Source organism: Mustela nigripes, chromosome 2, assembly GCF_022355385.1.
Source record: "Mustela nigripes isolate SB6536 chromosome 2, MUSNIG.SB6536, whole genome shotgun sequence".
NCBI lineage: Eukaryota > Metazoa > Chordata > Mammalia > Carnivora > Mustelidae > Mustela > Mustela nigripes.
In genome coordinates, this window is record NC_081558.1 from 113,557,676 (window position 1) to 113,572,342 (window position 14,667).

The window sequence follows — 14,667 nt, forward strand, 5'->3', positions numbered from 1 at the left end:
ACTGTTTTTAGTGTCGAATGGATATGGCTTAGATTATGTGTTCCAGAGCTGGGGTTGCTGATGTTGGCAGTCATGATTTGCAGTTCACAATACCCCATTATCCATTCGTGTAGGACTCTAAGTGGAGTAACTGAAGTATGCAGCCTCTGTGTGTCTGTCTTTGACTGGGCCCGTGGCCTGACTGTGCTTTGCGTGGTAGTGGTGCTAGCTTAATTTTAACGCTGTGAATATTGTGACATTATTTGCTAAGAGTTCAGATAATGAAAATGAGAACAATGACCATACTAAAGCCAGCATGACACAGACATTACTTGAAAACAAGGCTAAGTGACTGTTTCATTTTTTTATGTTATTTTTTTAAAGGTTTTAAAAAATTCATTTGAGAGAGAGAGAGCGAGAGCACACATGAGCACTGGGGAGGGGCAGAGGGAGAGGGAGAAAAGGGCTCCTCACTGAGCAGGGAGTAGACAGACAGACACACACACACACACATGGCTCATCCCCGGACCCTGAGATCATGACCTGAGCCAAAGGCAAATGTTTAACCCAGGTGCCCCTGGCTATTTTATTTTAATGAAAGATGGACGAATACCTACAGTTGGATTGGGAAATTTAATAACCATCAGTGTTTTATAATTTTCAGAATATAGACCTTTCACTTTGGTTAGGTTTATTACTACGTATCTTATTATTTTTGGTGCAGTTTTAAATGGGATTATTTGATCAGTTTCTCTTTCTGATGAAAGAAATTGAATATGACACAAAGAAATGAAAAGACAGTCCATTCTCATGGATTGGAACAACAAATATTGTTAAAATGCCCATACTACCGAAAGCAACCTACACATTTAATGCACTCTCTATCAAAATATCAATAGCATTTTTTTTACAGAATTAGAACAAACAATCCTAAAATTTGTAGGGAACCACAAAAAATCCTGAATAGTAATTCTGAAAAAGAAAAGCAAAGCTGGAGGCATCACAATTCCAGACTTCATGTTATATTACAAGGGTGTAATGGTACTGGCACAAAAACAGACACATAGATCAATGGAACAGGATAGAGAGCCCAGAAATGGACCCTTAGTTCTACGGTCAACTGATCTCTGACAAGGCAGGGAAGAATATCCAAGAGAAAAAAGACAGTCTCTTCAACAAATGGTGTTGGGAAAACTGGACAGCAATATGCAGAAGAATGGATCTAGACCACTTTCTTATACCATACACAAAGATAAATTCAAAATGGATGAAAGACCTAAATGTGAGACAGGAATCCCTCAAAATCTTAGAGGAGAACACAGGCAATAACCTCTTTGACATCAGCCGAAGCAACTTTTTACTAGATCTGTCCCCCGAGGCAAGGGAAACAAAAGCAAAATAAACTATTGGGACTTCATAAAAAGCTTCTGCATTGGATAGGAAACAATCAACAAAACTAAAAGGCAAGCTACAGACTGGGAGAAGATAATTGCAAATGACATATCTGATAAAGGGTTAGTACCTAAAAATCTATAAAGAACTTATAAAACTCAACATCCCAAAATCAAATCCAATTAAAAAATGGGCAGAACACATAAACACACATTTCTCCAAGGAAGTGAAGCAGATGGTCAACAGACATGTGAAAAGATGTTCATCATCACTTACCATCAGGGACATGCAAATCAAAACTACAATGAGATATCACCTCACAGCTGTCAGAATGACTAAAATCAACAACACAAGAAACAGCAGGTGTTGGTGAGGATGTGGAGAAAGGGCAACCTTCTAACACTGTCCGTGGGCTGCAAACTGGGGCAGCCACTCTGGAAAACAGTACGAGGTTCCTCAAAAAGTTAAAAGAAGAACTACCTTATTATCCAGCAATCATATTACTGGTTATTTACCCAAAGAATATAAGAACACAATTCAAAGGGATAAATGGAGCCCGATGTTTACAGCAACATTATTTATAATAGCCAAGATATGGAAGTGGCCCTAATGTCCATAAACTGATGAATGGATAAAGAAGAGGTGATATATATATATATATATATATATATATATAATATAATTATATTATACACACACACACACACACACACACACTGGAATATTATTCAGCCATAAAAAAGAATGCAGTCTTGTAATTTGCAATGACATGGATGGAGCTAGAGAGTATAATGCTAAGTGAAATAAGCCAAAGAAAGACAAATACTATATGATTTAAGTCATATGTAGAATTTAAGAAATAAAACAAATGAGCAAAGGGAAAAAAAGGAGAGAGAGACAAATCAAGAAACAGATCCCTAGTTATGGAGAACTAACTGATGGTTACCAGAAGGGAGTGGGTGGGAAGATGGGTTGAATGGGTGATGGGGATTAAAGGGTGCACTTGTCATGATGAGCACTGGGTGTTGTTTGGAAGTGTTGAATCACCATATTGTACACTTGGAACTAATGTAACACTGTATGTTAACTAACTGGAATTTAAATAAAAACTTCAAAAAAACAAAAAAGAAAGAAGATAATACAGGATGGACATTGCTATGGTTTGAATATTTATGTTCCCCCCCCCCCAAATTAGTGTGTTGAAATCCTAATGCCCAGTAGAATACAGTCGGTAAACTGGACTTTTGGGAAGTGATTAGGTTATGAGGGTGAGTCCTCATGAATAAAATAAGTGCCCTTACAGAAGAGACTCAAATGAGGACAGGAGAAGCCATCAACCAGGTAGTTCCATCAACTGTAATACTCTAGTGAAGAAAGGTGATAATGAGGGAAGCAGGGAGTATATGGGAAAACTCCACCTTCCCCTCAATTTTACTGTAAACTAAAAATGCTCTTTTAAAAAGTCTTAAGATAGGGGCACCTGAGTGGCTCAGTGGGTTAAAGCCTCTGCCTTTGGCTCAGGTCGTGATCTCAGGGTCCTGGAATTGAGCCCCACATCGGGCTCTCTGCTTGGCAGGAAGCCTGCTTCCCCCCTCTCTGCTTGCCTCTCTACCTATTGTGATCTCTGTCTGTCAAATAATTAAATAAAATCTTAAAAAAAAAAAAGACATGCTGTAAAGCTACAGTAATCAAGATGGTGTCATATTGGTAAAAGAACAGATGAATCTATCAACGGAACAGAATAGAGAACTGTGATATTGTGATTTAGTGTTTTATTTTATTTTATTTTTTTGTTTAGAGAGAGAGCTTGATCAGGGAGCGGGGAGAGGGAGAGACAGAATCACAAGCAAGCTCCATAACCAGCACAGAGCGACCTGAGCCGAAATCAAGAGTTGGATTTGTAACCGAATGAGCCACCCGGGCATCCCTGTGTTACTGTGATTTATAACAAAAAATATATATTTGTCTTCCACTCTTCCTGGCACATAGCTCCCAAAACCCTTATAATTTCCTACAATACAGTCATAGGGACATCTTCTGTTATACTATTTTGTTCCTAGTTCCTGAAATAGCTCCAGAGGATAAAGGTGAAAACATGCCTTTTGTTATTCATAATAGGCCCTTTCAACTCTACCAGAGTTTATATTCATGAGATGATCTTTGGAAAGCCCCTAAAGATGGGGGCTGGTTGCCAGGGGAACAAACCCTGTGATTACAGGGTTAGAACTTTAAATCCCACCTTCTGACCTAGAGGTTGAATTAGTCACCAGTGACCAAAGATTTAATCAATCATGCCTACATAACAAAGCCTGTATGAAAATCCCAAACGACAGGGTTCAGAGAGCTACTGTGTTAGTGAATGCATGGATGGGCTGAAAGAGTGTTCCTTCCCTCACACCTTGCTCTATGCCTTGCTTCCATATGGCTGTTCCTGACCTATATTGTCTTAAGCTGGTAACCTGGTATGTAAAATGTCTTTATGAGTTCTGTGAGCCACTCTAGTGTATTAATCAAGCCCAAGAAGGGGCCGGGGGTGTCACGGGAATCTTTAATTTATAGCCAGTAGGTCAGAAGCATAAATAACCTGGATTTACATTTGGCATCTAAAATGTGTGGGTGTGGGGCAGTATTGTGGGATCAAACCCTTAACCTGTGGGACATGATTTTATCTCTAGGTTAGATAGTGTCCAGATTGAGTTAAATTTTAGGAAACCCAGTTGGTGTCACAGAGTTGGGAAAAACCCCAACATTTGATGACCACAAGTATCAGAAGGAAACGTTATGAAAGTAGAGTTTTGAAAGTGGAGGAGAAAAAAATAGTTTCCCTTACAAGAGTCTAGAAGAAGACCCACATAAACATAGTCAACTGTATTCATCTGATCTTTAACAAAGGACTAAAGGCAATACAATAGAGAAATTATAGTCTTTTCGACAAATGTGTTGGAACAATTGGCCATCACATGGAAAAAAAAAAATACAGACCTTAAACCCTTCATTAAAATTAACTCACAATGTAAAACACAAAAGTATAAAACTCCAAGAAGATAACATAGGAGAAAATCTAGATGCCCATAGGCTTGGTGATAATGTTTTAGATGTGACACCAAAAGCAGGGGAACCTTGTACTTTAGAATTTATCCTGAGGTAAAAGGAAATCCACTGAAAAACTTATATTTTTATGAGATCATCCTGGGGGCTGAGTGGTACCTGGATTGGATAAAGCAAGACCAAGGGCAGAGAAACAAGTTTGGTGATCACTGACAAAGTCTAGATAAAGAGAAGGAAGTTGAAGGTAATGGGGTAAGTACCCTGGAACAAGACGGAAAGTTTGGTCTTGAACATATGGAAGTTTCAGAGCTGTGGGACTGAAAACATCCAGGGAGCAGACGGTCTGATGCTTAGAAGAGCATAAGCCAAAAGGCAGTGAAGAGGACAGCAGAGGGCCAGGTACAGAGGAGGAAGAGTGGGAGTGAGGCCCTGGAATGGAGGGAGTGTGGAAGAGGAAGTGGTGCCTGGTGGTACTAAGTTTAAGGAAGTGATCAAAGGTGTCCTTGGCTGCAGACAATGGATGACTGTATCCTAAATAAAATCCACATCATGAGACAGAGAAAGGAAGGCCTTCTAGTACATTTTGTAGTCATACCTTTTCCAAATGCAAGTTATGTCTGTTTGGTTTTGTCTCATCTTTATGTCCTTCTCTCCCCCTGCCTTCTAGTCTTCATAGGGAGTGATCATCAGGGTAAATGTCATCCCTTGCCTCTCCTTATTTAGGATTTCCTTTTGTACATTTACTTACTGAAGACAATGATGTGACTTTTAATTGGTCTGATACCTCCAAGGATTCGAGCATTTGCCTTATTTGTCACAGCAGTGGTTTTATGAAAGTGGCAAGCGAGGGTGGGGGTTGTTTTCACCTAGAAATTCACCACCATAGTCCTTTCTGTGTGATACCAATCAAAACAGCTGGTGGAATGGTCACTGCCTGTCAGTGGTTCTTTTGACCAGTTATGAACTGTGGTCAACATAAAGACTGCTCAGTAAGTAGTTTGTGAGTAAGAAGAAACAAGGGTCATGCTCAGTGTCAATTCTTCCCCAATAGGACCTATTAGAGCAACTCTATGTTATTGTTCCAGGAAAAAGAACTTTACTGATTATTTTTTTTTAAAGATTTTCTTTATTTATTTGACAGACAGAGATCACAAGTAGGCAGAGAGGCAGGCAGAGAGAGAGAGGAGGAAGCAGACTCCCTGCTGAGCAGAGAGCCCGATGCGGGGCTCAATCCTGGGATCATGACCTGAGCCGAAGGCAGAGGCTTTAACCCACTGAGCCACCCAGGCGCCCCTACTGATTAATTATTAACATAGAAAATCTTGCTGTTAAGTAGCTACTTTGTATATACCAGAACATGTTTGCCATACCAGAAGGAGAAATCTTACAGCCTAATACTTCTTCTTTGTCAACGAAGCAGATAATGCTTAGCAGATGTTGCTGACGAACATTTGTAATTGACTGACTGACTAGTCTTCGGGCCATGGCCAAACAGCAGCTAACTTGGAACTATTACAGCTTTTTATGAAAAGCCACATGGGTTGTATCCATTCAGTGTAGTTTTGTAACTAGAATAAAATTTTATCACAGAATGCTGTTTTTTTATCTTTTTCCTTGGAAAATGTGGAATTGTGGCAAAAAGTATAATTCTTTAAGGAATAAGGACCAAACCACTTAAAAAAAATTCTTTATTACAATTCAATATTCCTTATTACAATACAATATGCCTTATTACAGTATATTGAGTATTCAATATGTAATATGGCAATTTTTCTGGGGTTCATCCCCAGAATATGACTGTTGCTGGTGCTTATCAAAAGGCTCCAGTGCAGGGTGCTTGGGTGGCTCAGTCTGTTGAGTATCTGACTTGAGTTCATGTCATGATCTTGGGTTCTGGGATTGGGTCCCGCATCGGTCTGCATTCCATGGGGAATCTGCCCCTGCCCCCATTCATGCTCTCTCTCTCTCTCAAATAAATAAAATCTAAAAAAAAAGGGGGGTGGCTCCAGTGCACACTTACCACTAATAAAATGTTTTATGAAATAAAAACACAATACCAAAGAAAAAGAATTCAAATACTTAAAAAAAAAACCAAGTCTGTTTTCAAGTTTGTTCTATTCAGTCTAATGACTACACAATAAAAGCAGATACACTAGCTTAATAGAATTGACTTCTTTTCTACAGCACATATTGTCCAGGCGACAAATATAGTATTAGATGACAGAGAACGTTCAGGGTAACCATTTTTACAGAACTAGGAAATAAACTTCTAAGAATGACTTTTATAATCCCACCTTTAATATCCAAGTCCATTATTCTAATTCTAAAGAAGATAAACCCAATGACCTTCCTCATATGAGCTCATGAGTAAGAGTAACATTATTATCAAAATCTGTATTTCTGATCCATTATGAGCTTTGAGACAAGCTTCAAATATCCCCAAAGAAAAAAACACAATGCACATTGTTATCTCTTAGTTCACAAGAGTGAGTGCTGTGAGCCACATTCATTGGCATTTCCTCCACTGTGGTACTGTAGAAAGTCTCAATGTCACAAAGAATCTGCTCATCTTCTTCAATGTTTATGGCCACAGCTTTTCTCCCAAATCAACCTCCACTGCCAATTCTGAACAAAAGAAAAATTATCAATCAGAATATTGCTTATCAAAGACAATATGGTTTATCTGCCAGGATTATACATAAAGTGCTTCTAACTAGATGCTAATTGCAATAGATAGAGAAAAAGAAAAAGAATCCTTCTGTAGATATGCAGAAGGATTCCTTTGGCTGCAAAATCAGATTCTATCAAGCATCTTAAGTATTATTATTTATAAAGCAGATGGCAGCATTGTGTTTGTGGTAGTGAAATTAAAGCCAGTGCCCAAGAGGGCCACCCAAGAGCAGTTGTCGGCCTGGGACGGATGCAGAGGGACTAAACAAAAAGAACAATTACATAATTAATTTTGACATAATTTTGGAACTACCAACTGCAAATATAAACTCTGGAATGTTGGCTATTGTTTGGACTATGTTGTCCAAAACAACAGCCACTAGCTACATGTGGATATTGAAATTAAAATTAAACAGAAAACACATTTAATCAGTTGCATTAACCACATTTTAATAGCCATATTGTGGTTTGTCACTTCTTTGTTGGGCAGCACAGATGTGCAATATTTCTATCGCTGCAGAAAGTTCTATTGGACAGACAAAGTGTAGGACTTAAAACTTTTTACAGTGTGTGCGTGTGTGTGTGTGTGTGTGTGTGTGTGTGTGTGTAAGGAAGCTCCAAAAATCTGTTATGGTAACCTATATTTATCACAGTTTCCTGCTCAGTTTACCTCATACACGTAACACAAATGGCTGGGATATATTTATTACTGCAGTTCTCTACTAAAACAGATAATATGACCAATCAAAAATGTCTTGGCTGGAGCAATTTAAAAGATCCAATAAACAGGACAAGAGAAAAACAAATATGGAAATACTGACTCATTCTATCCAAACAATATGCTGTTTTGCTCATGAAACCATGTCCTAAATCAAACCAATGCCATTCTGGAACACTGCCTCCTATTATTTCTTGAAACAAAGTTCTTCTTACCTCAGTAGCAAGACATAATCAATTTATTTAGTAATAAAACCACTGTATTTAAGCCAGAGTCGATGTAAATTTCTACCTGTAAATGCTAACAAAATCCCAATTATAGAAGAATCATCAAGAAAGCATGGGATATGAATAACAGGACAACAACAACAACAACAACAAAAGACTTATGTGTAAGAGAAGGCAACCAGATCTAACAGCATTATTGATTTTTCTTTTGAATATCAACTGTAGAAAACCCAAAGTCTAGGTTACATTTCACATTTGTTTTCCTACAGTGTTCTGATCAACCATAAATCTGCCCAAGTAGAATTTAAATACATCTTATCATGTTACTGGGTGATAAGATTATTTTCCTCATTCACATGCATGATTTTAAAGGTTATCTGGCTAACAAAATCACACAATATATAAATTAATTTCACTGGAATAAAAGAAAATACTAAATGAAGGTGACAAATAGTCAGCTGAGAATATAGTTTTCACAAGTAGTGGGCAGGTCATAGTTTATAACCATAAACTAGTTGTTCATAAAAATCAAGAGCCCAAGATTATGATAGTAGACATTCAAATTCTGATTTAAAAAGCAAGTACTGCACATCTTCCAGGCCATAAAATAGTAATGAACCACATATAAATCATACACCTCACTACTGGAGTGTAGTTTTCATTCCCCCACACAGCTATATTTGACCAAGACTGTTAAAAATCTTCCCCTCAAAACCAACTGCAGTAGATAAATATGGTTAAATAAAGAACTGAAATACCAGTAAGTTGGTAGTAATCAAAATGTGGCTTGTCCCTTATCTGAATTCCTTCTTGATAATGTCTCTTTCTTTCTATCACCACCCACAAAATATTAACAAGCCTTAATTCTCGAGAGTCATTCATCAAGTCAGTGTTCAACTTGGTAAACATGTCTGAGACCATGCATCCCTGGCTGCTAAGTACCATAGCAGACAAGGCTAGAAAGGTAACAGTTTTATTTTGAGCAGGGGGCAAAGACAAGGCAGCACTTTATAGCTACATTGTATCTAGGTCCTGCATCAGTTCATTAAGGAAATGGTTACACGTTAACAGTGTCTTAACTTCCCATACTAGGGAGGAATTACTCTTAGCACATCAGATACTGAAATTCCTAGCATGCATTTTCTCAGAAGCCAGTCTACACTTTGTGCCATGCTCTGAAAAAGAACAGCATGTGTGGTCTGTCATTTGACACAGGGAGGACACAATTTTCTTCCCTCCAGTATTTCAGAGAGGAAAATGGTAATTCCTATCAGAGTGGGAATAAAAAACCATTTGATTTCTAACTCTCATCCTTTCATTGGAAGGGACCAGTCAGAAATTCATTAGATTAATTCTGCCTAAATACAGATATTCTCATCCCAAATCTTAAAACAAAGTATGACAGACTTAAGAAAGAGGTTCATTTCAGTTTTTCTATTATCTGGTATAGTTACTTTCCTTCTTGAGCTTAATCTGCTGGTTTTATTACAAATACAAAGACATCACACTAGTTTCTGCAATTTTAATAGAGAGCTTAAGTAAGAAGGTAAAAAAAAATTCTGGCTATAATTTTTATGTATATCAACTAGAAAAACATTACCCCTTTTCAAAAATATTATGAAATGTTGACAATTTCATGGGTTAATTCTTCCTTCTTCATCAGAATTTGAACTTCTTGATAACTTCCAACATATTGATTGACATTAAGGCAGAAAGCAAGCCAACCTTAAAAAAATAGAGATGGCTAATTATGTTGACATATCAATTAAGCAGATATAACAGTTATCATAATAATAATGAAGGAATAATGTTTGAGACCAAGCGTCCCTGTCTTACTATAGAATTGAGCTAGACAGAGATTGTAGGAAACAGTTGCTTTCAGCAGGGGCAAGGACAATATAGCACTTTACAGCTATATTGTAACAAGTAACCCAACCTGCCAGCAATAGACAAATCATGTCTCCACCTGAATACTTGTATTTACTTTCTGGTAAGTCTTGTGGATTTAACCTTTAATACCTGGACGCAGAATTTTTATCTGCTTCTTCATCAACAGTAGTAATCTTTAATATAATGAGATGAAATGACATTTTACCCCTGGGTTCTTTCCCCCAAAAACCCATAAGCCCAGTCTAATCTTGAGAAAAACATCAAATTCCAATACAAGGACATCCTACTAAATATCTGACCGATATCTGACTGATATCTGACTCCCCCAAACTGTCAAGGTCATCAAAAACTGGGAAAATTTAAGAAACTGTCACAGCCAAGAGGAGCTTGACAATTAAATGTAATGGAGTATCCTGGGTGGGATCCTGGAACAGAAAAAGGACATTAGGTATAAACTAAGGAAATCAGAGTGAATTCTGGACTTCAGTTCATAATACTATATCAAGGTCAGTTGGTTAGTTAATTTTAACAAATGTACCATATTAATATAAGATGTTAATAATATGGGAAACTGGTGACAAGGTATATGGAAACTTTTTAAACTATCTTCTCAATTTTTTTTTTGTGAACCTAAAACTGTTCTAAAATATAAAGTTTATTAAAGAAAAGTCCTAGTTTCATGTCAAGGTATTCACCCATGGCAACTGGCTTAAATAGGTAGGCTAATTATTTTCCTTCCCATACCGCAAATATCACTAGTTTAAAAATGCCCACAGAAAAATACGGTGATACTTACAAAGATATCTTGTATTTAATGTATTGGGTGTTCTCCCTGAAATACCAACAACTCTAAGTGCTATTTCAGCTTGTATGTTGTGCATTTCATTTTGAACACTGTTTCCACAATGCAGGCATGACAAGTTGTTTCCACACAGTAGTCAAGTGCCGGGATTGCCATTTGGATCTAAAAGTCAAACCTTAAATTATTATGTTGTAGAAAAACAAGTTCTAGCAAGCAATTTCTGAAGCACATAGCTAAATGCTGAACAGCTCACATTTAGTTTCAGATTCTGGTTTGCAAACAGCTTTTAAGCAGGTGAACCCAGAGTCTCTCCTAAGTTTAAAACACAGAATTATCAAACTGCTTCATGGTAAAATCTCTTTCAGAATCTCATTTTTAATTAGACTTTTGTGTCTTTACAAACTTGGGATCCTCAGTTCCTCGAGATACCAGTTAAAGAACCAGAGAACCCAAACACACATTTCCTGAATTATTCTTCTATGTGCAGGATATGTAAGTAGGGAAACAAGTTCTGTTTTTGCCTCTAAGTAGGCAAATTGTTCTGTTATGTATTCACTGATTATCACTTACTTTAAGATTAAAGGGGTTGGGGGTTGGGGTAACTGGGTGATGGACACTGGGAAGGGTATGTGTTGTAATGAGCACTGGGTATTATATAAGACTGATGAATCACAGACCTGTACCCCTGAAACAAATAACATATATGTTAATTTTTTAAAAACCACCAAAAACCAAAAATGAAATCTTTCCAATAGGAAACTATGACATACAACCTTGATCTTCATAAAGCCTACAGCTTTGTTAAGAAAAGCTTTATTCCATAGCTAATAGCAGTGAACATTGAAAATAGACAGCATGCCACAGATATATCACAGACTACTAAGATTCCCAACTAATTACAGATCATTGCAGTTTTCATGCTGCAAAATTTCATTTAGACTTAACAATAACACAAAGGTCAAGGATTCTGTCTACCCTGAAGAAAAGAAAGTTTTGGAATCTCAGTCTGGTGAGATAGAGCCCTTCAAACTAGTTCCTGCTTAATTTGAAACAAAAACTCTATGCTTGCATATGGGCAATAATTAAAAAGAAGTTTCTGAATGGACCACCACTTCACACCAAATCTTTTTTTTTTAAATTTTTTCATTTTTTATTTGACAGAGAGAGAGAGATCACAAGTAGGCAGAGAGGCGGGGAAACAGGGTCCCTGCCGAGCAGAGAGCCCGATGTGGGGCTCGATCCCAGAACCCTGGGACCATGACCTGAGCCAAGAGCAGAGGCTTTAACCCACTGAGCTACCCAGGTGCCCCTACTTCACACCAAATCTTAAGCTGTTCTTCACTTTTGTGAAACCTGAAGCCTCTGAGGATTTACGTTGCCCTGGCAGGCAGCCATGAAGCAATGCCGGAGGGTACAGATGTTAACACACAAGGACTGATCCCCTGGGAAGGACAAACCCAAGGATTGACTACACTGATCTCAGAGTTCTTTGGGATTGAGCCACCTTCAGGGCAACACGCTTGAGAGTTCAGCTTGCCCAGCCTCCTGATACGGTGCACTGAGATGAACACAACATCACTTGTGTGGTATTTCTTTCCCAAATGGATAGCCTGAGTTTATTTGTGAGAAGTGTTGGGGCAGGGGGAGGGGGGGACGACAACGACAAACCCACAATGGAGGGATATTCTATTTAAAAAACTGGCCTCCATTCTCAGTGATTGGCACCATCCACTACTCATGTATTTTTAGTATACGCAGAGATCTCTATCTGGATATACTTGTGAATACCAAAAATCACTTCATCACCTAACCTACAAAATCATGGAGACAAAGACTGAGAAGCTGTTCCAGAATGCAGAAGGCCAAAGAGACAGAACAACTAAATTCAACATGTGATGCTATATGAGATTCTGGACCAGTAAACAACCACTTATCTTCTTCTTCTTTTTTTTTTTGTAAAACATTCATAAGTTGGACAATTGATGAAATCTGAATAAAGTCTATAAACAATATCATATCTGTTATTTTTTGATTTTGGTAATTGTGTTATGATGTAAGACAATGCCCTTATTTCTAGGTAACACACACTGAAATAATAAAGGGTAAAGAGGCTTAATGTCAGTAACTTACTTCCAAATGCTTCAGAAAAAGCATATATATATATGTGTGTGTGTGTGTGTGTGTGTGTGTATATATATATGTAGTTGTGTTTATATACAGAGAATAAAATAAATGTGTTACAAATAGTAACACTTGAGAAATCTAGGTAAAGAATATAAGAATTCTTTGTCCACGTTTGTAGCTTTTCTGTAAGTCCAAAATCATTTCAAATTAAAAGTCATCAAATTAAAATTCACAATATGAATATCAACCCTACTAACATTTATAATTTACAGAAGAGAAACAACAGAAGTTATAAACTGGCAGCTCCTTTGTTTTCTTTGCTTTGCACAGTGTTTTCAAACTGAATTAGATGCTTTCTGAGAAAATTTCAGATGCAAATCCAAATTTCCACCTTCACTGAAAAAATAGTAGATTGTAATCTTGTTCCTTATCCTCTGATGGCAACTAAAGAGTGGCTGCCCTCTTTAGATGGGCATATGCCCTGCACATCACTGGATCTCTACCTGTCCTTGTTTTTCTTTCTTTTTTTTTTTTTTTTAAAGATTTTATTTATTTATCTGACAGAGAGAGATCACAGGTAGGTAGAGAGGCAGGCAGAGAGAGAGAGAGAGAGAGAGAGAGAGAGGGAAGCAGGCTCCCCGCTGAGCAGAGAGCCCGATGTGGGACTCGATCCCAGGACCCTGAGATCATGACCCAAGCCGAAGGCAGCGGCTTAACCCACTGAGCCACCCAGGCACCCTGTCCTTGTTTTTCTTAAAAAAAAAACTGGCTTTTATACTCACTTATGTCGCTGGGCCAGCTCCCTGCAGACATTTGAGTGTGAGGTCTTTGATTTATCCAGGAGCTCCAGCTCTGCTAAATTTAAGTAATTTATCTGGAGCTTCTATCTGTGCTAATTACTAATTTTTAAAAGAGGAAGGCAAAGTGAAAAGTTTGTTCAAGCCCAAGAATCTCTTGTGAGAAATATGTAGTTGTGTTTTCATTTACTAGAAGATGAAAGATCACACAAAAAGCACTCAATGAGAATTAGTTAAATGAATCTGGAAATTAAGAATTTTAAATATAAAATGGATGACTAGATGAGATTCTTTTTTCTCATGCTCTGAAGATCAAAATTAACCTGGGGAAAAATTATGAGGGTTATTTGGGAAAGCACATGTTTTGACTCCATTTAGAGGGAAGAATGTTCTAATGGCTAACTGAAACTGTACTAAGCTACTTTCAAGAGGTGATGGATTTCCAGCTTCCTGAAGTGTTAGAAAGAGTTTGGGCCACAATTTAGTGAGGATGCTAAGCGGGGTGTTTGTTGGGGGGCGGGAGGCCAACTCATGTATGCAGCAGCCAGGAGTTCTTGTCATGGTCCTTCCTATGTTCAGATCCATGATTCTACAGGGGTGCTTAAGTCTCCAGGTAAACCAACACTTCTGTCATAGGATGGTGAAGAGAAGAGGAAGCAACTCAACAATAAATCATGCGAACTCAAGGGCATCTGAGCCTCCAGGGTGTGATTTAGAAGGAGAAACCATGAGCCAGCTAGCCGGGGTCCACTGGAGCACGACTCTATCTCTATCTCCAGTGTCCAAGGAAGTGGCTGCAGATATGGAAGACACAGCCACATGTGGAGGAGTGAGCAAAATATACCAGAAGGGACCAGCACAGGGTACAGGAAGACCTAGTGTGTGGTCATCAGTGAGAGACCCATTTCTATAACATTAGGGGAATGGTTAAGGTATATATAGCCTTTATGAGTGCAAAGCTCTACTTGGTAATAAAACATATCTGCAGAAAATGCTGTCTAAGAAAGAAAAGCAGGTTTA

General features: G+C 38.0%; 3 non-coding genes across 3 annotated transcripts; all 3 read right to left on the minus strand.

Annotated features, from left to right (window-relative positions):
* Positions 1 to 8,941: 8,941 nt before the first annotated feature.
* LOC132012732 (small nucleolar RNA SNORA63) lies at positions 8,942 to 9,072 on the minus strand. The gene has a single exon (XR_009402715.1). It is a non-coding gene; the product is annotated as a small nucleolar RNA SNORA63 (small nucleolar RNA).
* Positions 9,073 to 9,403: 331 nt separating this feature from the next.
* LOC132012772 (small nucleolar RNA SNORA81) lies at positions 9,404 to 9,582 on the minus strand. The gene has a single exon (XR_009402750.1). It is a non-coding gene; the product is annotated as a small nucleolar RNA SNORA81 (small nucleolar RNA).
* Positions 9,583 to 9,841: 259 nt separating this feature from the next.
* LOC132012733 (small nucleolar RNA SNORA63) lies at positions 9,842 to 9,972 on the minus strand. Its single transcript, XR_009402716.1, has one exon. It is a non-coding gene; the product is annotated as a small nucleolar RNA SNORA63 (small nucleolar RNA).
* Between the last annotated feature and the right edge of the window lie 4,695 nt (positions 9,973 to 14,667).